Source organism: Cervus elaphus, chromosome 18 (genome assembly GCF_910594005.1).
Source record: "Cervus elaphus chromosome 18, mCerEla1.1, whole genome shotgun sequence".
NCBI lineage: Eukaryota > Metazoa > Chordata > Mammalia > Artiodactyla > Cervidae > Cervus > Cervus elaphus.
The window spans coordinates 44,393,829-44,418,341 of record NC_057832.1 but is presented as its reverse complement, the minus strand read 5'-3'; the positions used below and the strand labels follow the sequence as shown (position 1 = coordinate 44,418,341).

The 24,513-nt window shown below is 40.0% G+C and overlaps 1 protein-coding gene across 3 annotated transcripts in view; it reads right to left on the bottom strand.

Annotated features, from left to right (window-relative positions):
• SEMA3D (semaphorin 3D) overlaps positions 1-24,303 on the bottom strand; it is a 222,540-nt gene extending 198,237 nt beyond the window's left edge. For all 3 annotated transcript variants that reach the window (XM_043871916.1, XM_043871915.1, XM_043871914.1), the window contains exon 1: positions 23,931-24,303. The gene's annotated coding sequence lies outside the window, so the exon portion shown is untranslated. The remainder of the gene's footprint in view (positions 1-23,930) is intronic.
• Between the last annotated feature and the right edge of the window lie 210 nt (positions 24,304-24,513).

Sequence of the window (24,513 nt, the reverse complement as noted above, 5' to 3'; positions counted from 1 at the left end):
ATGATTAAAAATTTAAAGAAGGGATTAGGAGGAGACTATGGGGTGAAGATGATGCCTAACCGCCTCCACATACTCTGTGAGGTCGAATGGCCCCCTATGGGAGTAGGATGGCCACCAGAGAACAACGTGAACTTAAAAATAGTGGAAGCAGTCTATACAGTAGTCACAGGAGAGCCAGGACACCTGGATCAAAATCCACATATTGACTCATGGCTAGGGTTAAGTCAAGACCCTCCTACTTGGACAAGGTTCTGTATTACAGAAGGGGAAAATATTAATGGCACAAAAACTGACTGATGATAAAAAAGCAAACTCTACAGGATTTGGACAGGGATGACCTGACCCCTCCCCCACACTGGATAATGACACACCTGCCTCCCAGAGCTCCACCAGGACCGGAGGCCACCTTAATGCCCAACCCAGGGCCAGGTGAAGTTCCTGCAGCAGCCGCTGCTCTTCCTCCAGCTCTCCCAGAGATCATAGAGCCGCCATTTCAGCAGGCTCCGATCCCAGCGATGGAGACCTCTGGTCAACACCCCCAGAATTACATCTCAGCCGGACCTCCTAGATTGTATCCGCCTCTCTCGGTGAGTACAGGAATTAGACAGAGGCTGTGCTCCGCCAAGGAACAGGGGGAAAGAACCCCACTACAGATGCCCCTCAGAGAGCTACAACAGCCTCCGGTTCATGACGCATGTGGGCACTACCATCAGCTCCCTGTAGCCTATTATTACCAGCCATTTTCCTCTACGGATACATTAAACTGGCAGAGACACACTCCACCATACCCAGGGGAGCCACAAGCCATGATTAGCCTAATGGAGACTATTTTTTGAACCCACCACCCTACATGGGATGACATAATCCACCTACTAGTCTCCCTTTCCAGCACTGAGGAAGGACACAGGATCCTAACTGAGGCCAGAAAATGGTTCAGAGAAATGGCATCTGAGGGCACTGCAAACCCGCAGCGGTGGGGTGGGCAGAACCAGCCACCCCTGATGAAGGGCCCAACTGGGGCTGTGACACAGAGGAAGGGCGGGGCCACCTGGAGAGATCTCAGGCGGCTATTTTACAAGGCCTCAAGAGGGGGGCCTGAAAAGCTATGAGTATCGCAAAACCCTCCGAAGCGATTCAAAGGGAAAGCGAATCACCCTCTGAGTTTTTTGAAAGACTGTGCAAGGCCTGTAGACTTTATACGCCAATAGACCCAGCCAGAGGCTGCTCAGGTCTCAGATGGTGATAAATGCAGCCTTTGTGTCTCAAGCCTACCCCAAAAATGTCAGATGGGGGGACACCAAGCGACTCATGAATTTTTATACATCCCTGAATGCCCAGTACCTTTGTTGGGAAGAGACTTGCTAAATTGGAGGCACAGGTGACCTTCCCCCCCTTGAAAGACTGACTCTTCAAGTGGGATCAACCACCTATTTACTCTTCCTCTCAGTAACCTCTCAAGATGAATGGAGGTTGCACGATCTCCCAGAAGGGAAACCGGATGGGCTAAACAGTCAAGAGAGCATTAACTCAACAATTCCCTGACGTCTGAGAGGAAGACAACACCACCACCACCCAACAACCACCACCACCACCCTCCCCAGGCTTGCAAAACAAGTCCCACTGGTAATAGAACTCAAACCCAGTACAATTACATCAGCACCCACCTTGGGCCTGCCAGACCTGTTTACTCTTTACCTGACTGAAAACGACAAGGTGGCTATGGGAGTATTGTCCCAGACCATGGGGACATGGGACAGACCCGTGGCTTATCTCCCAAAATGGCTGGACAATATTGCCATTGGGTGACTGGGATGCTTACGGGCAGTTGCTGCAGTTGCCTTATTGGTCCAGGAGGCAACAAGATGACCTTGGGCCAAGATTTGATCACAAAAGTCCCACATGAGGTCAACACTCCCCTGCAAGGGGACCCTCATAAATGGCTGTCAACATCCCAGATTACTTAATACCAGGGACTGTTATGTGAGAATCCCCATATTACTATTAAGCCTTGTCATGCCCTGAATCTGAGAGACCAGCCAATCCTGGACCCAGATTTGGTCCTGAACACCAATGGCACCAGCCTGGTGAAACAAGGACGACTGTCGGGACATGCAGTAGTCATGGAAGAAACCATCACTGAGGCTAGCTCTCTGCCGTCACACTGGTCGCTCAATGGGCTGAACTATATGCTCTAATCCAGGCCCTCCAGCTGTCAAAAGGTAAGAAGACAAACATGTACACAGACTCCAGGTATGCTTCTGCCACACTACAGGGCTCTGTATAAGGAGAGAGGCCTTTTGACAGCTCGTGAAAAAGATATTAAGTAAGGAAGAAATTAAGACCTATTAGAAGCTGCCTGGGAACCAGAAAGGGTTGCAGTCATACACTGTCGAGGACATCAAAAAGAGGATACCCCCCGGGCTCAGGGAAACAGACTGGCAGATGAGACCGCTAAATAAGCAGCTGAGGGCTTGGAGGTGACAAGTGAAGCCCCTATTAAAGCTCTCGTGTTGGTGGAGATGCCTGAGCTAATGCTGGACTCTCCAAAATACACTGAAGCCCAAAACCAACTAGTCAAAGCAGAAGGGGCCATCAAGACTGAAAAGGAATGGTGGGAATTGCCAAGTGGCAAATTATTGGTACCGGAGGAGCTGGCACCCATTCTGATAAGCCAAACACACCAAGCAACCCACCTAGGCAATGATAAACTGGGAGAGCTAATTCGAAAATATTTCTTGGTTCCCCGCCTCTCTTCTCTATGCAGGACAGAATCTCAGAACTGCACTGCCTGTTCACAGGTCAATGCTGCCTCTGGCACAGACAGAAACCTCTGGGGATTCAGCTAAAAGGCACACCTTTGAACACCTTGGAGTGGACTTCACTGAAATGAAACCTCACCGACACTACCGTTACCTGCTGGTCATGGTATGTACATTCTTGGGATGGGTAGAAGCTTTTCCTACCCAGACTGAAAGAGCATCAGAAGTAGCCCGGTGTCTGCTTAGGGAGATAGTTCCCAGATTTGAATTTCCTACCAGCACTGGATCGGACAACGGTCCAGCTTTCGCAGCTGATTCAGTACAACAAGTAAGCAAAACTTTAAACGTCAAGTGGAAATTACATACAGCATATATGCCGCAGAGTTCTGGGACGGTGGAAGGAACCAACCAGACACTTAAAGAGACGCTCTCCAACTGGATCATAGAGACTCACTGCTCTTGGGTGGACTTGCTTCCGACGGGTCTGCTCAGACTCAGGATGACCCCACAGTCCCAAGGCTACTCTCCATACGAAATTGTGTATGGGAGGCCCCCTCCCATAATAAAACAGGCGTCAACAAATTTGCCTCAGGTAAGGGGAGATGAGATTTCACAGCAGATGGAACAACTGGGTAAGGTAATAAATCAGGTAACTAAGTTTGTACAAGAAAGGGTGCCACTCCCCCTTGGGGAATAGATTCACAAATTTGTGCCCAGGACTCAGGTGTGGGTCAAACATGACTCCTTGGCCCCACATTGGAAGGGTCTATTTACTGTTCTAAGCACCCCTACAGCAGTTAAAGTTGCAGGTGTCACTCCCTGGATCCACATGAGGATGAAGAGAACATACCACGCAGACATAGAAAATGCTGAGTGGACTGCACAGAGGGACCCCACTGACCCTCGAGAGACTAAGATCATCCAAGAAGAAGAAGGAAAAGAAGATCCTGGATGAGCCCCTTCAGGATGAAGCTGCATAATCAACTCCTGCTCCTTGGCCTCATCAACGTGATTTTGAATTTAACTTCCATTTCAACTCAGGAAAATGTTTTCATCTCATGGGCACATTCCTACGCGGACTTCCACAACACTTCCAACTGCTGGGTATGTGGGGCTATGCCTCTGTCAGTGATGAATGGACTTCCTTGGTGGGTGTCACTGCTCTGCCAAGGAAATTTTAAACCACTCTTCTCTTTTCTGGGATGACAAAAAGAGACTTTTCTTTCTCTTGTCAATCATAATCTCTCCCTTCTCTCTTGGTAAGCCAGACTTACAGTCAATAGACTTGGGTCATGAGGTTATGTTTGATGTAAACACCAGTTTCATAGAAGTAACAAAAGCCTAACCTACAGCAAGCCCCAGTAAATCTACCTTATTTACATGCCAGGTGGACAAGGTCTGTGTTTCAGTGGTATGAGTATATTGCTGCCTTATTCATACCTTCTATAGGAACAGCAGATACTATGATTAAATTAGAAGCCTTGACTAATTTCACAAAACAGGCCCTCCTAGATAGTGCTAAAGCCATCCAAGCCTTAAATGAAGAACAAATCCAAATAAGAAAAGTGGTAATTCAAAATAGAATGGCTTTGGACATGCTCACAGCTGCTCAAGAAGGGACCTGTGCTATAATTAAGGTTGGATGTTGTGTATATATTCCTCGTTTATCTGACAATGTATCAGCTGCTTTAGATGACATGAAAAACCAGGTAAAAGCAATGTCGAATGGAAATATTCCTTTCTGGACTTCAGTCCTATCTTGGGTGAAGGGTGATTTGTGAAAAACTATATTTACCATTGTTACAGTTGCCTTGATAGTTCTGCTTTGTGGACCCTGCATTTTACAATGTATTATGAACTTTGTAACCCAAAGGTCTGTGTCGTTCTCCCAGACTGGCGATCAGAGAGCCAGGGTGCAATATATCCCTATGAGTGATGCTCATACTATGAGTTAAGAGCACCAAGAGGTGGGAATGAAGGAGGAAACAGACAGAACAGGCTCCACCTTGAAAGCAGGACTCCATCTTGGGCCAGACTGTGGACTTTGAGCTAAATGCCTAGTATTTATGGAAACCACATGCCAACTGGAAAACCAGACCCCACCCCTCCTCCAGAAGGAAGAGCCCCAGGGTTCATATCTAGACTCTCTATCACCTAAAAGAATACACTAATTATCTGTGTAACCAAATAGAATCATAATTCTATTATGCTTATTGGGGTATGACCACAGGCCTACTGATAATTGTCCACTGTTAACTATCTAGGCTTAAGGCATATGAATCATGGGTTAACTTTGATTGTATCTTTCTTTTCTTTTGTTCAGACTAGTTTCAGAGAATTTGGGGAGGTGGGTTTGAACATGTACACTTAGAGTATATAAGGTTTTCACAAAAACTGGTTGGGGTCCTTGACTAAGAGAGTTCAGAGAATTTGGGGAGGTGGGTTTGAACATGTACACTTAGAGTATATAAGGTTTTCACAAAAACTGGTTGGGGTCCTTGACTAAGAGAGTTCAGAGAATTTGGGGAGGTGGGTTTGAACATGTACACTTAGAGTATATAAGGTTTTCACAAAAACTGGTTGGGGTCCTTGACTAAGAGGAGACTCTGCCTTGAGCCTGCCGGTGTAATAAACTGTACTCCACTATCTCCATTGTCCTTCTGAGTGAGTTTGTTTCCCAGAATGCGTGGCTACAACATTAATACTTACTTATTATCATCATGATGAAAACATGGTGATCAAGATAAATTCCTGACTTCATTCCTGCCTTCATCAATTTCAAGAGAGGAGTGTTACAAAAGGAGAGTTTGAGTTAGCATGTGCTTTCATGTTGTTTATTGTCATAAACACTACTTTATACAAGAAAGTAGGATATGAATCTTCTGCCTCAGTGCTCTGATTCTTTCTTATCATGTTTGAAAAAATATATTTAATAACTCCAAAACTTTATTGTCACTTTATGTCTTATTTTGTAACATGTTAATCATATAATATACATATGCACATATACACATAAAATTGTATCCTATATAGACTATAATGATATATATATACTATAACCACATATGGTGTATATATAATATATATCCTAAAGGAGTAACATGTTGCATGATAGACATACATGCATATAAATATATATATATGTATGTGTGTGTATATATATATACATATACACACGCATTGTAAAGGAGGAAAAATAATTTCTCTTTATCCTTCTACATTCTTGGCTGAGATGATCCCCTTCCCCTGTAATAAAAAGACTAACAGGAGAAAAACAAGTTTAATAACATGCATACCTCCTGTATACATGGAAGATATCCAGGAAAATTGAGGTAACTCAACAGAACAGGCCAAGGTCACACCTTAAATACTTTCTTCAACTAATGACAGAAGAAAGACAAAGGGCATTGGGGAGCCATCTATGGGAGGTCACCAGGTAAAGTGCAGTAAACAAAGGTATTGTTAGGCAGATTTAAGTTGGGGCCTTCTCCAGCAAGGAGTGTGAGATTCAGGCATCTTTCCTGGTACAGAGTAATAAAAACCCTTACAAATGGAGATTTCCTTTATAAATATTAATTGCTTTTACAAAAGGGTAGCTTCTGCAAGATTTTCAAAGCTTCTCCTACAGCTGTTGTCTCTTCAGAACAACCAGCAAGATAACCCTTATGCTAAAAAGGCAGTTTTGGAGGATAACACATTTGCTCTCCTTCAGGCATATGCATATATATGTATATATGAGTGTGTATTCATGGATCTATAAATTAAAAATTCTATAATAGTAATATAAGGTACACATTTGTAAATGTACCCTTTTTTAATAATTAAAGTAGACAGAGATCAGGTCAAGAGCAGCTGTATAGCATCGATGATCATAACCAGAGCAGAGTTTATGATTATCAGATAAGAAAATTAATGTATTATTTCAGAACTGGTCATCATTATGTGACTAGCAGCCTTTACTTTGCCTGGGTATAAGTGTCAACAGTTCTCACAGCATGCATTAAATTTATTTTCTAAATCATCTGTCACATTAGTGAAAAGTAGCATGTCTGCCCTTTTAGGAGGGACAAGACTTCAATTATAATCTCAGCTTTGTGATGACTCAATCGTGTGCCTATGAACACACTACAACTAGTGTCTTATATACATGGTTCATGAATTACTCAAGCCTGAGGACATTTCTCTTCAAACATTCAGCATCAATCTGTGAATATAGAAGCTGTACTTCCATGTTTAGGGAAGGAAGAGAGAGAGGGAGGGAAGGAAGAACTCACATTACTTCATCCTCAGTCCTCTCTGTAAAATTAAGAAGATGGACTAGACATTCAATTAGGCTGTTTTTTTTTTTTTTTTTTAATTCTGAAATATCACAAGTCTATGAAACAAAAATTGTCTTACTCTTTATATATTTTTTAATAATAGGAATTTCAAAATAGGTATCAGAAGACTGATGATTTGTCAGGCTTACACTCTATTTCCTAGGTTGGAATTCAAACAAACCGAACAAAAGTCCTCAGGTACTAGTTCTTTTAAATAAGTTTTAACAAAATATACCCATGTTAAACAAATGCCAAAATACCATATTGGATAAACACAAATTCAATGTATTTACTTGGAATGTAAAACTGCACTTTAGGAGCACTATTTCTTAAACTAACAGGTTGTCTGCTACTTTCACATAGTAACTTTTGTCCTTAACATTCTTTTGAATGCAGGTAATCTAAAGTCAAAATAAACTGATAGTAAAGATCGCAAAGAGTCAGACACGACTGAGTGACTGAACTGAACTGAACTGAACTGAAGGATGTAAAATAGAGTACCTGGACCATTTCCATAGGTTATTATCTTAATGGTACAGAAGGTTCATGTATCACTTAAACATTTTTTTAATTAAACAACAACTGCTATCTGTGAGAATTATTTTAGATGTTTTTGATTGAGAGAGGGATAATCATTCTATGATCCCCGGATTTAACTAAAACTGAAAAAGAATAACCAAAGCATCTATTTAACTATTTATTTAAACAAAATAACAGTTTGCCAATGCTGACTCAGGATCTTATTTTCAACTCTCACAACTCTACTTGATTTTATTTTTTCACTTGTAATTACAAATCCACAAAGACTGATTGCTATGCTAGATGTCAAGGAGAATGAACCAGATATGGTTATACATTTTCACCCTAGGAGCTGGTGATTTGCCAGAGGTATAAAATGAATTTTAAATTAAAATAATTTATTACAAAATACAAATATGTCTGATGGGGAAAATAAGTTACTGAACTTATTTATGTTTTATAAATTGTTATTTGGAGGAAGAATATGAGTTTGCATTAGTTTTTGAAAGATAAGAGTATCAAGAGAATTTTAAAAAAAGACAAAAGGATGAACAGCATGAGAAATACTGGATGCTAAACATTAAACATACATGAAAGCAAAATAAGAAAGCACTTTTATTTCACAAACTAAATATTTAGCTAAGATTTTCACCGGTTTTTCTTTCCAGTTCTGTGATATCTGCTTGAAAGTTGCTGTCTACACAGCCTCTCCATCCTCTACATCTAAGGATTATTTTCTTAACCTGAAATACTTAAAACTTCCTTTAGCAGGAAAAAAATTCATGAGATATTTTATATCCTGCTGGGATCAAGTGTGACCTCAGACTTTATATGTGGTAAGACATTACTTGTTGCACTGTGAGTTCTAGGAACAATATATATCTGTTTCAAAAAGTATAACATCAATGAGACATTTTTAATGTTAACACATCTATGTTCTGAGAGGAATATAAAATAGTTCTGAGTCAGACTGAGAGCAAAGTTCACATTACAATAATAATGCTTTGACTATATAACAGTGAAACATCATGAAATACACAAATAACAAAGAGTAAAAGTCTGATAAGATAGCCCTGTATTTCTCTAGCACCCTTATTTCTATTCTCAACACCGCTGTGTTAGTCCAGCCCTTATTTTACCTACAAAGTGTCTCTTAGTTGGTCTCCCTGTAAATTATTCCTAGGCTCATCTTCCTAAAATACTAATTCTTAGGTTATTTCATGGTTCAAAAACTTTCAGTGGCTCCCATGTGCCTCCAGTATAAAACCTAAAGTCTGTACTCTGTCATTTCAAAGCTTTGGTAACCAGTTAAATATGCTTAATGTATATTGCCGAGAAGAAATAAAACTATCAGTGTTGACTTATTAAATAGCCATGGTGTCAGGCACTGGGAGAAATTTACTTACATTTTCTCAATTAATACTCACATGTGTTTTGTATACAGAGCTGTCATTTACCCCACTTCAGTATATGAGTAAAACAAGACTGACAGACTTAAATAACAAGTGTTCCCAGATAATAAATTGTGACTCCAAACTGTGCTGCCTTTCCACCACAAGATCAACATTTGTGTGTACAAAATCACAACTACATTGCAAGAAAGTACATGATGAGATCATAGTAAGAATTTAAACTGCTTATTAAATGATGATTACTTGCCTTAGACTAGAGTCTACTGGAAAAAGCACTGGCAGAGGGATCAAGACTACAAGAGAGGTCAGGGTTAATAATTTATATGTCTTTCTCATCTAAATAATAACAGAAATGAGGAGAATGAGTGGATCAGGGAGAAAAGTCTGTAGACAGAAAAGAACAGAACTGTGGCAAAAAGCAGTAAGTGGGAGGAAGAGAAAGGGGAACCAGTGAAACAGCAAGAGGAGAGAGCCATCGGACACAATCCAGGAATTATAGGGCCCCCAAAGAAGAATATAGATGAGAACCCCTAGACTGTTCCACCTTCTCTGTCTTCAGTCCTAAACTACAGACCTGGAATAGGTGTTACCTTGGCCCTGGTCACACTTTTTTAATGACCCTGAAACCACCCAGAAAACCACTATTAGCCTGGCTAGTCCTCATAAACACCTAAAAGGAATCATTTGAAAATGGAACTCCTCTGCCCCAGCAAAATACTTAGAAAAGTAATGTAAATTATCTCCCTTACTTAAAATTTCATCAAGAAACAAGCCAGGAGATTTATAAATATTTACTCACTAAAGTCATAAAAAGCCAACAGAAGTAAGAGTGAATTTATAAAAACAGAACAAACAAACTAAATTGACTCTGGGTTCTAGTTTTTAAAATTGTTTCCTTCTTTTAATTTGCTCTAATAAAATTATCCTTAAGATTCATGGAATAGAAAATGCCACACACTAAAGATATATATATTAATATATATTTGAAATATTTTACATTGATTTACATCTATCTATTTGCAACTACAGGAAATCACTTTACATTCCTGGGATTAGCACTGTGAGAGGCTTTTTAATTATTTAAAAAATATTTAGAAATTATTTCAAGTAAATCTTACTTATCCTATCTCTGAAGCATTTCATTTTCTGTGAAGTAGAACTAGGGTATTACATATAGTTATTAATATGATATATATGTGGTTCATAATTAATTTAAGATATAGAAAATAATTTATTAATTATTAATTATATAAAATATATTGATGAACATTCATAAGCCAACTATGAGAATAGACTAATCTGAAACAATACCAAAAACAGCATTAGAAAAGTATTTTCCCATAAAATAACTAGAACATTATTCAGTTTCACTTCCACTTGCTCAGAAGCTGAAGTGACCTTTAAGTTCAATTCCTGGAAAATATCATTGATTAACATACTTGATGCTTCCACTAGTTATATTTCAGAGAAGGGCCAAGAAGGTGAGTCAACCTGAGACAAAGGTTTTCCTTGCATATTAGATTGCTTATATCTAGATGTGGGAGCTACTCATTTGTCTCTGGATTCTTCCTAAACTTACATCTTGGGAGATGCTTCTCTTAGGCAACTTTATTCCATAAGTGCTGTACTGCAGGTTCCTTCAGCATCCCCTGAAGCTCAACCTTTAGAGAGCAAGAATCCAGGGACCTCTTGGTAGCTAGATCATGGCATCAAGTTCAGGGTCTAGAAAAAGTCCAGTCCTTGGGCATGAGACTGCACTACAAGAGATTGTCACTGGGCCAATTTCCAAATCCTCTAGTGGATGGAGAGTGAATTAGGTCACTCTGTTTTCTTTCACTCCTTATAAACGGGACTGAAATAGAATATTCTGAAACCACAAAGTAGTGAGAACATTTAATAAGAAGTTTCAAGCGCAATAACTGGTTAGCAGACATACAGGGACAAGGTAGTGATCAAACAAGGGAAGGAAGCTGAGGGCAGGGGATTAGAATGACAGTAGGCCCACACTGGAGGGCTAAAGAAATATCTGCGTACTGGGTTAAAAAAAAAAAAAAGTCAGAAGCTGGGGGATATGAAGGCTGTTGAACAAATTTGTGTTGTTTATTTGGGAATGAATGTGCAGTGTTATAAATCCAGTAGTAGATGGCTAAGGAATGGTGAACTGCTACAAAATAAACCTGGAAATTTAGATGGGGCACCAAAGGATTTTATTACTTGCTGTTTAGTTTCTACAAGTAGCTCCTGCTTCTGTGACAGCTAGTATTAAAGGGTTCCTTTGCCCTGGATTCTCCCTCACATCCCTATAGCATAGTCAGTCGCAGTGTGCCCCAAATGATGTTTCTTTAAACACACTATTGTGCAAAATAAGGAGGTGGTAATAGTCAATCCTAAAATGTCATTCTCTTATCCAGGAATATACCTGAAGGAGGTCACCAAAGGACCTTTTTCTGAATGAGATTAATGGAATCCATCAGATAAAGAACAAGAAGGCAGCAGAACAGTGTGGAAATGTGTGAGAATCTGATCTATATGTAATTTGCATCATCTTATAAGGATAATGGAAAGATAACACACAGTATAATACAACATTTAATCGTCCTATATTAACCCATTTATATCTCACAATAATCCTATGAGATTAGTGCTTTCATGAACCTCCAGTTAAAAGATGGAAAATGGACATAAAAAGGTCAAGTAACTTGTCTAATCACATAGTTCAGAGGTGACAGAACCAGGATCTGAATTCAAGCTGTCTGCTTCCATAGGGCATAACCTTAACCACAGCACCACATTTTCCCCCACACTTGAAAGCCTCAGTTTAAAGTTCCACTAATCAAAGACTCTTTCAGTTTCCAGAGTGATCTCCTTTTTACACATAATGTAGAGCAATGAAGACTAACCCACAGGGGTTGTAGTGGTGTGGTGACGTACCTGGGACCTGAGAGAGAAGTCAGGGATGGAGATAATGCTCTGGAAATAATCTCCATAAAGATAAAAGAGGTTAAGGTGAGAAGATGACATCATTAAAGAAAAGGCTGCAGAGAGAAAAGGCCAAGACTATGAATAGAACTCTCTGCTTTTTGGATTTAATATCATAATATTTTATTTGACCCTTGATGGTCATGAATTATTTTACAGTCACCTGCTTCAGGGTTGCAGCCATGGTTTCTCATCTGTATTTTGTCAGTGACTCATACAGTGCCCAGCATATAGCAGGCACTCAATAAATACTTCTTGAATTAAAGAAAAGATGAAAAGGGAATTCAAGATGGACAGGCATCAAGAGTAATATGAATATGTGAAATAACCTTTACAATGAAGGAATGTGTGTGTGAAAATAACTTCATGAGGAATTATACATCTAGAGTAGTTAAAAGAGGAAAAAACAAAAACGGGGTTCTGAATAGAATAATTTATATTCCAGTGTTAGAGACTGTGTACTTATTACACACAAGACTTGGTGATGTGCAACTACTTGGTCCTTATTCTTGAGAAACTTAGTCCAAGTAAGAGAGAAATAGTTATTGGAACTGAAAAAGATCTATGGACAGGAGGGCAGAATTTAAGTGAAAAGCACTTTTTCAAGCAAGATTCAATGGCCATGCATGAGGGTGCCTAGGGGAGTGGGCACTGGTTGGGGGCCAGGAGAAGTGATGGCAGTAAGAGACAAAACTATCCAAGTGAAAGAAGAAATCAGCGCAAAGTCCCAGGAGGAAAGAGCAGAGGAACTGTGAGCCATGTGGTTGATGCTAGTCTGTCCTGTTCACTAATTTAGGGGATTTATAAGACTTTTTTGTTTTTGCTCATTTTATATCACCCACATAAAGCACACTTTTAAACCCTGTTTGTATAAAATAAAGTAATGGAAAAAAGAGAAAGTCAAAATTGTCATTTCTGATTATCAGAAATAACCAAAGGTTACAAAAATACAAAAAGAATGATTGGTGACCATCATGAAGATGATGGTTACATGTTTGATAAATATTAAGGAAAACCGGATCTGAATGCAATTCTTATTTTTAATGTTTCAAGTGAAAGTGCACAGAATATGAATGACCATTCCTTGTTCTCTAAAAAGTTTTGAAATATGGATCAAAAGTACCATTTTCTCGAATGTGAAAGGCCTATGTGATAATGACAAAACAAAAGAGCTCTAAGCAATCAACATCCAGAGACTTGGAGTAGGGTGAAGTAAGGAATCCAAGGATCTTAGCCCAAGCTCTCTGAAGGGTCTATTGAGTGCACATGTGTAAGCACAGCATTCCTCTTCTATGTAAGTACTTCTGCCAAAAACTTGCCCTTTTAAAAACCTGAACAATGAACACTCTCTGCCAAAACTCATCACAGTGTAGTCTAAGACAACAATCCCCACGGCGCCGAGAAATGTGAATCAAGTCAAAGAAAGGGAAATTTTATCCTCTCATCTGTTATCCAGTACAAATGCTTTTGAACAGCTACTTTACAGGTGATAAAAGTCTTCATAAGTTGATACAATAATTTCTTGACTTATACTTATTTCCTATTTTATAATTATACATAACTCATCTTAACACTATTTCATCATGCAAATCCTTTTACAGATAGAACAGTCTGGCTACTTCAACCTTCTACCAAACTGCTTGGAAAGCAACTTAACACCCCAATTTGATCATGATAAGGAAATATTTGAAGCTATAAGACAGAGGCTAGTGTGGCCAAAATAGTGAATTTTGAATCATAAAATATGTGAAGGATAAAGTTAGTAAGTATACAATTTCACAACTGTCTTAAAAACCTGTCTTCTGATAAGGAGAGTCAAACCTCACAATTGATGAGATTTGAGATGATTATTTTCATCTGAAAAGATTTTTTGAAAATAGTACCCTAGTTATAATTATGTATTCATAAGTCACCAATTACTTGAAAATACATTGATAGGAAATAAAAAAGGAGTCAATGATAGTCCATACAAAAGTATCAATTTCACATCTCTATTATGCAAATTATGCAAACCATTTCTAAAGGTTTTGGTCAGAATTTGTATTTCTGCATTCTTCTTTTTGAATGAGTTGAATTACCATAGACAGGCTCTTTTTAAAAATTGCATTCAATCCTTTCATGTAACAAAAATGAAAACCTTGTACCTAAGATTTCAATGGAAGCCCAGAGCACACTAGTCATATTTGATCTGGGTCTTTTTCAGACGTTGTCCCTGGAATCTCTGGAAGTTCAGTGGGGTATCACCAAAAAAAAAAAAAAAAAGGCCCTTTAGCCACATATTCTGGGACTGGATTCCATGACTTTCCCCAAACAACTTCTTGAAATGTGTTTCTTTGTGTGCTATGACTCATACAAACTAAAAACAAAAAAATTTTAAAAAGCATGTTTAAACTTTTCAACCACTGCCACAGTAAAGCACAAATTCAACAGAAAGTTGACTAAAAAGCACAGTCAGGTAATTATTAAATAATTATAAATATGAGATAATAAAAAAATAAGACATCAACATGTATAAAGGTGAAATGAAAGGACTTTGGGTCAAACTATAAGCAAGAGATTTTCCACGTGGCACAGTGGTAAAGAATTAACCTGCCAATGCAGGAGACACAGGTTTGATCCCTGGGTTGGGAAGATCCCCAGGAGCAGAAAACAGCAAACCACTCTAGTCTTCTTGCCTGGAAAATTCCATGGAGAGAGGAGCCTGGGGGGTTACAGTCCATGGAGTCATAAAGAGTCAAGATATGACTGCGTGACGAAGCACATAAGCAAGAAAACTTATTAAAAGGGAAAAAATCCTTGGACTTTCAAAACATATGCAACCATTTGTAACGCAGAGAATAGAAGGAATAATGTGAGTTTTATAATAGAAAGTATATATGTAAAGTGAGGGAAAGAATTGAAAACACACACAGATAAAAATGGAAATGGCAACACATATCTACATTTCTGGAATATATTTGAGTCTCAATTTCTAGGAATTTGAAGGGATATAAAAGTCTCTTTAGGTAAATTTTTAATTTTTAAAATAAGCAATGATACACATATTATATATATAACATTTGATATGAAATAATCTTTAACATATTTAATGTAGTAGATGTCCTTGAGATTCAAAGAAGAGAAATAAGAACATAGTCATTGAGCCATTTTGGCAAGAATTGAAAGCACAATCATCATGTAGAACTGAAGACATCTGGCACAGAAGATGGATCTTGTCAATATCAATAAAAGAGCAAAGACTAAAGTATGAAAAAAGTGTGCCTTCTCTTTTAATATTTAAGGCTGATTTATGGAACATGACTGATACATAGTTTTCTTTGCACGAGAACCTATCACAATGGTGATGTTAAATTTTTTATTAATCCAAGTAATACATTTTATTTTGAAAAATAAGTAATTACAAGAACACTTAATTCAAAATATGCATTTATTATGATATCTATTATATTTAGCATCAATAGAAAAAAAAACAGTAGGATAGTTCCACCTTGAACTAGGGGAATAAAGTAAGCATTTAATTGAACAACATTAACCTTTCTGACCAGAGAATGGTTCACCTTTTATATAGTTTCTCACCATGGTTAATCTATATGCTTTCAAGTATAATTTTTACAAATAGATGTTATTTTGTCATTTTTCAGAATGATTTTAGATGTGCAAAAACTGAGAAGATAGTACAGAAAGTTTCCTTACACCCACATCCAGTTTTCCCTATTATTTTACATCTTATGATAGGTAGAATGGACATTTGTTATAATGAATAAAATCAATATTGACATTTTGTTATTAACTAAAGTCCAAGTCTATTCTGATTTTCTTAGTGTTTATCTAATGTTCTTTTTCTTTCCATGGGTCTCACCCAGGACACCACATTACATTTATTTCGTGTCTCTCTGACTTCTTGCTTATAACAGTTTCTCAGACTTACTTTGGTTTTTTACGACCTTGACCGGTTTGAGGACTGCTGGTCAAATATATTGTAGACTGCCCCTCTTTTGGAATTTGTCTGATGTTTTTCTCATGGTTTTATTGGGGTTACAGGACATATCAATGGAGAGGTTGAGAGGGGGAGTATTCCTCTCATCCTTCATATCAAAGGCACATACTACCAATACGCTTTAGGACTGTTGAGGCTGACCCTGATCACTTGGCTGAGACAGGCTCTGCTCGGCTTACTTACTGTACTTTCCCCTCCATTCCATGAGGAGTACTCTTTGGAGGAAGTAACCATGCACAGCTCACTTCAGAAGTAAGGAGTTATATGTTCACCTTCCTTGAGGGCCAGATACCTGCATAAACCATTTGAAGTTCTACTAGATGAAAGATTTGTCTCTTCTCCTTTATTTATTCATCATTCAATTATATTAGCATGGTCCCATGGATATGTATTTTATACCTTGGGTTATAGTCAATAATAGGTTTTTTTTTTTTTTTTTTTGCTCAAATTATTCTAGTGTTGGCCATTGGGAACTTTTTCAGCTGGTTCCTAGATCTCTTTGACATACCCCTATCATTGTGCATATTTGGTATGGTGAGTGTATGTGTATGTTTGGGACACTTGTTTATTTTTTGCCACAAGATGATCCAGGCTCACATACATTTCCTGCCTCGATCCTAGAATCAGCCATTTCTCTGAAGATCCCTGGTTCCTTTTATGGGACAGTAATGCTAGAAAATGAGATCTAGGCCCTTGCTGTCACATATAACTTTTATTTTAAAAATAAATTTCATGTTTAACCTAAGAATTAACATATATATTTATGTGTAGCAGATTTATGGGTAACTTTTTATTACACTTCCTTACTTTATGCTTATCTGTATTTACTGATTTTTCAATAATGATCATGAATGTGTATCTGTAATGAAAATCATTAATATAAAAATAAAAGTTCTTTTAGATGTACACCCCATTTCAACAAGAAAACACAAATTACTGTCAACTTCTACTGACCTCGTACTTAGCACTGTAAGAAAACTGAGAATTTTGAGGGTTCCAAATTGTTCCGTGAAATGAAGTGTTACATTTCAAAATTGAAACTGCTCCTCCAAGTAAAAAAAAAAAGTATTCATTTTTTACCTTAGAACACAATTCTTTCTTTCGTAGAACAATTATTTCAGATATAAACAGCAAATATTTATCTGAAAGCAACAATAGCAAATACCAAAATACAAGAAATGCCTGAATGTCATATTTGTGGACTGGGCTTTAGAAGGAGAGAAAACAAAAAAGAAGTAAATGCCTCACACTGATTTTATACATTCCATCAAAGAAAACTAAATTATTTAGGTATAATTTGAGATTCAACCAGTCCACCCTAAAGGAGACCAGTCCTGGGTGTTCATTGGAAGGACTGATGTTGAAGCTGAAACTCCAATACTTTGGCCACCTGATGCGAAGAGCTGACTCATTTGAAAAGACCCCGATGCTGGGCAAGATTGAGGGCAGGAAAAGGGGACGACAGAAGATAAGACGGTTGGATGGCATCGCCGACTCAATGGACATGGGTTTGGGTGGACTCCAAGAGTTGGTGATGGACAGGGAGGCCTGGCGTGCTGCGGTTCATGGGGTCACAAAGAGTCGGACACGACTGAGCGACTGAACTGAACTGACTGAATTTGAGACTATGAAGTCATTAGGCAGAGGTTCAGCTGTCAATATTTTTTTTTTTAAAGGCTTCTATAGGACTATTTAAGCAACTTAAGAGGATACTTTTTTCCTGGACATTGCTTTTATGCCGTTCATACATGCTGATGTTAAAAACATAGACTATACTATTTCTCTGTCTCTTCACTAACATAACTCCAGACAATATCTCTACTGAGAAATTGTATTAGTCTAAGTTCTGCTAATCTAATATGCTTGAAACTATATATATTTATCTCAGTCACTAGGTACCAGCTATATAGGCTCTGGACCAGCTATATATTTCTGGACCAAATATAATACTATAATCCTTAAAACTGTTTAAGATATACAAAAGACTGATTAAAACAAAAGACCAAGTAAAGTGCATAATTAGTATAGGAAAATAAATAAGACATTTATCTGATGGCAGAGTAATAACATCACCTCTCTGTATAATTTTATTTATTTTCCCTGAAAGTAATAATATTATATTTCTTCTGCTCAATAGCCTAGACTTTTTGGCTTGTTTTATTTGACTTTGTTCTTAGTAGTTATGGCCCCATTTAATAATGCTTAACTCTATTTCATTAGAAAAATGCATCAAGTGTTCCCATTTTTCTATGATTTACTACAAGATACTTGAGATGTTGAAGTTACAACATAAAATGTTGAAGTTACAGTATTATGTTAAATGCCCTATAGAAGAAACAAGGGACATAAAGTACATCATTTCTAATTTCTGAAGCAGAAGACCCCATATATTTAAATGGATAACAGATCCAGAGAAACACAAACTCTTCTGTGAATACTTGATCACTCAATTCTACTTATTTTACACATTTTTATAGAAGGGTAATATGTGTGGCTGACTGAGCATGGCAAAAGAATCAGCAAACTGTCTAAATTTACCAGCAAAAGATTAGAAGGTTGGTTAAAGAAGTCCTGGTTCATGACTATTAGAAATAATTAAACATTATTATTTACATGGAGATAAAAGATCAAATATTAATGATAAATTAAAAGTCACCAAAATCATTTAAAATTTAAATATGAACAATCTATCTTATTACATATTCCAACTTTTTGAAACATTTAACTGTCTTGAATAATTTGTATTTGTAAATGTCCAATAATGTAAGTATACCTCATTATTATTACTTAAATTTCAAAATCCAAGGTGCTGCAGTTTCTTATCAGTGCATTTCTTGTTTGCAGTGAATTTACTTTAGCTTTATATTTCTTGGGCTTCCCTGGTGGTTTAGCAGTAAAGAATCCACCTGCCAAGGCAGGAAACGTGGGTTCGATCCCTGAGTCAGGAAGAGCCCTGGAGAAGGAAACGTCAGCCTACTCCAGTGTTCTTGCCTGGGAAAGTCCATGGACAGAGAAGCCTGGAGGACTACAGTCCATAGGATCATAAAGAGTCAGACAAAACTTAGTAACTAAACAACAACAACAATTTAAGGTGAAATAATGTGGACACAGATGATGCAGATTCTCATTTCTTAATTGGATACTTCTAAAAAATATAATAAATTCAAAAATAAAATAACTTTTTGTAATATGCAACCTTTTACTAAGTATTCTTATAAACCCTATTTCATATGATCATTACACTGCTCCTATATGTTATGCATTATGATAAAACACTCAGCATCTCAACTTTTTTTTCTATGAAAGGTTAAAACTCATATAAAAGAGAAAACTCTCCTTTCTAAAATCTCAGAGAAAGTAAAGTATAAAACCAAAGATCTTTAAGCTGATCTTTTATAGGGGACAAAGTGATTCAAAATCATTCTATTAACTGCTTGGTAATTAATTAGATTTCAATATTTGTTAAGTATCTAAATATGTTTAGCATTGTACTAACCTAAAGTTATAAAAAGTTAGAGAAGACAAATCCTAATTTCCAGTCTTTATGATCCAGTTAGGAACTATAAAGAAATTTGTAAGAAAACAAATGACTGAAAAACTCAGAACATTAGCTTGAAAGGTAAGATGAAGGTATAAAAATAAAAAGGAATTCTGGCCAAGAATTTAGATTTCCTAGAGTAAAGAAGTATTTTTTAACTAAGTTTTGAGGTAACAAGGTGTGGGATTAACAAATTTTTCCCATGGTCAGTCATTATTACTGTTGTTATTACTACTTATTTCACAAATATAAATGTATTTTTCCTTCAAGGAATATGTTATCGAGTCTTGAAATATTTATTGATTAATATTTTACTTAGGTTATCTATATAGCTCCAAGTACATATAAAAATAGCTTTTCAAACAGAGCTATGGTTACTTCTGTTTATTAAATAAATCATTTATTAATTGACAAGAGTTCTACCCAAAAAACATATATCATCAAATTATTATGTCTCCCAGACAGAACAGTAAAGTTCAGTCACGTTTCTTTTCCATAATGAAGTTGTAACAAACAATCTGAAGACATACTAATATTCATTAAATCACCACCAATTGGAACATTTTCTCCTTGAGATTGATAAGTTGATATTCTAAATAATAAAAATGGGGATGACTTAACCCAGTAACTCTGTCCAAGCAGAAAACAGAGGGCAACAGAGGTACCTGCCAATTCCAGAGGACATCTTCAGATAACTTTCAGGTCTGTGATAAACCTTCTGATAGTTAACAAATACCCACGCAATGCAAAAAGACCCCAGTATGAGGAATAAGAACTGAGCACCATGAAACATATAGTTTTAATTTAACTCCAACTCCAAACAATATATTTCCTAGTTTTGGAAAAGACTTGAGAGTAATTCAGCCTGGTGACTCAAGTTCAAACCTATATTTAATGTGTTAGCCTGTCACTGGAAACAGTACATGTGCTTCCTCTGCCTTTGTAATTGTTTATATTCCAGACCCTCCCTGACACCAAAAATAATTCCCACTCCCACCCTTACAAGCTCCCTCCACACACAATGGAGATTGAAAACACAGTTTATCTTTGTGCATTTTCCCATGCAAAATTATAGAGCAAATTATCTAAGACTAAGTACAAAGTCTGCAAAAAGGCAAAAGAAAAGATACATAATTATTTCTTTACCTTTTACCCTTAGTTTCTGCTGGTGTTGGTTATAGTTCTCTGAAAATTTCAAAACATTTTGTATTGTGAGGCACTTTTCCTTAATCTCCCCTCTCAGAGAGTCAGCAGGAGGGTAACAGGAGTCAAATGATTACTTCTTGCAAGCAAATGGGCCACAGACACAAAGGTGAAATGGTGGTGCCAAAATATGAAGTAAGTTTGTAGGTATCAGGTCCTGAAGGCAGTAAGTTGGCTAAGGAAAACTTCATTAACCTCAGAGAATTTTCTCAACACAGCCAAGGGGTTACTATTTGATAAAATGTTTCTTTTCTTTCTGTTTTTCCTATATAAACATTACTAAATAATTCCCTATAAGGCACAATAACCTGTATAAATGTTATTAATATCATGTACATAAGATTCTTGTTCTACACACTTGTTGTGGCCTATACCCATCTTTAATCCTGAATCCCATTTAAATTCTTGGGGTTTTTTCCCGGTAACCTATAATATACAGATACTGCATCAAACTGATCTTAGAAAGGTCCTTTAAGTGGCGTCATGGAAAGCTGCCTTAAGTTCTTAAAAGGTTACCTACATCCAGGTAAAACAGTTCCAGTCTCAGCTCCACCTCTTACTAGCTTATATTTGAACAGAGTAGCTAACACCTTCATATCTCACGATTCTCATCTCTAAAAGGAAAGTGACTGCTTTGTTTACTCCCTTAACCACCAATACCATTTTTAAGAATTATGTTTCTTAAAATTGAAAAAACCAAAATGGGACACCCCACATTTCTAACTCTGTTTTTTTTTTTTTTTCATTGTAAAGAAAATGAAAAACTAATTAAACATGGCATGTTCATGGCTTAACTAGCACCTTTCCAAAACATCACGTTTTTGACCTACAGTTTAAATTCAATGCATGCTAAGTTGCTTCAGTCGTGTCAGACTCTTTGAGACCCTACGGATTGTAACCCTCCAGGCTTCTCTGTCCATGGGGATTCTTCAGACAAGAATACTGGAGTGGGTTGCCACACCCTCCTCCAGGGGATCTTCCAGACCCAGGGATCGAACCCTCCTCTCACAATTCCCACATTAGCAGGCGGGTTCTTTACCACTAGCGCCACTTGGGAAGCCCTTAAATGCAACACTTTAACCCTAATTACTGGCTGTGAGGGAGAAAAATCTGGTCACAGTAACCGGATAAAGGGGCACGAGACCTTGCTGAGGTTTCAGACAATGGCAGTCACACAATATAGGTTACTGACTGAAACTAATACAAAGCCTAATAAAATTGTGTGTACAAAAAGAGGAAAAAAGAAACGTACTGCTGTTAAGAATATTAATGGTGATAATGTACAAAATACCTAGGATGCAATGTATGTCCTTTCCCTTTTCCACCAGTTTTCCACTTCATAAATGGGCAGATTTCATTGGAAATGTTGGCAGTCCAGATCAGTACCCTTTTATTGTCTCTCAGCTACCTCTTTGACCCTATTCTTATCTCTTCCCACATCACCTTCCTGTATTTCCTGGCCTTTTCTCTTCCAAAGGCCAAGGCCTTTTCCCATCTCCCTGACCTGAACCATCACTTCATAGCGGTAAGCCTATCAGCGACCGCTTCTCTGGCCAGCTTTAGCTGCTAGTACAGGCCTCAGTGATTGTGAGGCGGGACAGAGTTAAAGTAACTGCTGGCTGGGGCTGCTCACCTCCAACCCAGCCCTTTCCTGCTCATCCTCCTAGCTGTCTGGCTCAGCACAGCTGGAGAAGCAAAGGCAACACAGGAGTGATGACATGTGATTCTCTCCCTTCCCCACCCTTCACATTTTTCTTTCCACGTGCAGAACCCGGAAGGCTCTGACCGCTCTTGCCCCGGCGGTTGCCATGGTTACACAATAGCGGCCCCAGACCCCGGAAGGGGGTCTCATCTCGCCCTCAACCCTTTCCATCCGTTAGGGACACCCCCCTCAACACACACCCACGGGAGGAGAATCTTTCCGGCTAAATTTGACTTTCAGTCCCCTCGCCCCTTCTCTGGCAAATGGCACTGACAGGCTAAGGAAGGATGGGAGGGGCTTTGGTGGGGAAAGAAGAGTGCTCGCGGAGACATTTGCCTTTCATTACAGCTTCACTCGGGGCTAAACAGCGGAAAGTTCGCCTATTTAACTCCAGTCTCGGTAACTTAGAATTGGGGACCTCGGCGGCCGCAGCTGCCGGGCGCGCGGCTCCGGTCCAGTCCCTTCGAGTCCAGCCTGGTCGCGGGAGCGCGGCGCCTCCTCCTTCTCCTGTCAGGTCCCCTCCGCGCGCCGGGAAGCAAGCAAAGCAACTCAGCCCACGAGGCTGAACGCCAGTCGTGAGGGAAGGAGAATCAGCTGATGCCGAAAACCGCCCGGGCGCTTCCAGGGCGGACCATTAACGCCTGAACTCCCGGCGCGCGGGGAGGGGCTGGGGAACACCCGGCGGGGTTAAATCAGCCGGGTTAAATTCCCGGCAGGAGTCAGATCCGGGCCTTTTCTGAGCGAGCCCAGCCGAGGCTACCGGGGGATGCCCGGCTCCCTCAAGAGTGCGTTTGGCAAGAACCGCCTTTCCCAGTCAGCCAGCTTTGAGGCTGGTGTCGGCTTCCAACTTTGCCCTCCGAGTCTGGGAAGATGCAGGCTCCCGTCAGAAGGAGCGTCACGGTTCCCTCACAGATTAAAAGGCGTCGCCCATCCCTCGCCAAAAGCACCACAACGCAAACAACCGCCACGGTCTCCCCGTCCCCTCCCCCACCCGTCGGGGAAAGGAGCAAGCGAGGGCGCAGACGCCCCAAGTCAAGTCCTCCTCAGACGGTCCCCACCGACGCGTCCGTGAATGAACCTGCAGCCGGCGGAGCCAGGGGGCACGTTCAGACGCGCTCCCGGCCGCCAGCGTCCCGGAGGGAACGAGAGAGAGAGCGAAGTGCCGGGGCGCGTCCGGGAGGAAAACTTTTGCCCGACTCGGGCTGAGGAGGCTGCGGCGGTGGCGGCGAGTGTGGGGGCTGCGCCCGCCGCCACGCTGTCCCTGTGCCGCGCGCCTGGGCCGTCCCCGCCTCAGCGCCGGATTCTCCGTCTGGCCCCCGGCGCACCCACTCCTGTCAGCTTCGGAGAGCTCTATCCATCCCGTAACGTTCCGTATCTCCCAGCCGCTCGGCATCCTCACTTCAGACCCTCGGCCACCCCCGAATCCAGTCACCCCTACTGAACACCGCGGTCCCCAGAGCACCCTCCCACAGGAGCAGCAGGTGACCCGAAACCTGCCTTACCTGCTGCGACCTCTTCTCTGCCTCCCTCGCTGCCCGCTGTCTCTTTAGGAAGAAAGGAAGGGGATGCAGGCGGTGCGCGAGCGAGGCGGCGACCGGGACACCGACGCGACCTCCTCCGAGCGGCAGCGCTGGCGGAGCCGCGGAGCCGCGGGCGGCCCTGGTGGAGCGCGGAGGCTGCGGCCGCAGAGGGCTGGCCGGGAGGCAGGGGGCGCTGCTGACCCCCGCGCGCCCTGTCGGAGCGGCGCGGAGCCAGGCACCAGCTGGAGCTGAGGGCAGGCGAGGGTGGCGAGGAAAGGCACGCTCGGAGCGGGAGGCCGGCTTTTAAGTTTGTGGTGTGACCGCAGCAGCTGTCCCGGGAGAGACTCAGTCTTTCTAAAAAGGGGATGCTCAAAACGCCGGGGATTACCTCTCCCCTTCCGATCTCCTCCCCCAGCCCTTGGCCCCCCTTCTCGGTGCGCACGCCAGCCCTCCCCAGCGTGCAGAAGTCCATCCCCGTCGGCGCGCGGGCTGTCAGCAGCGTGGATTAAATGTAGCCCCAGCCGCGCTGGGGGATGTTTTTCCGGACAGGGCACTGTGTATGTGA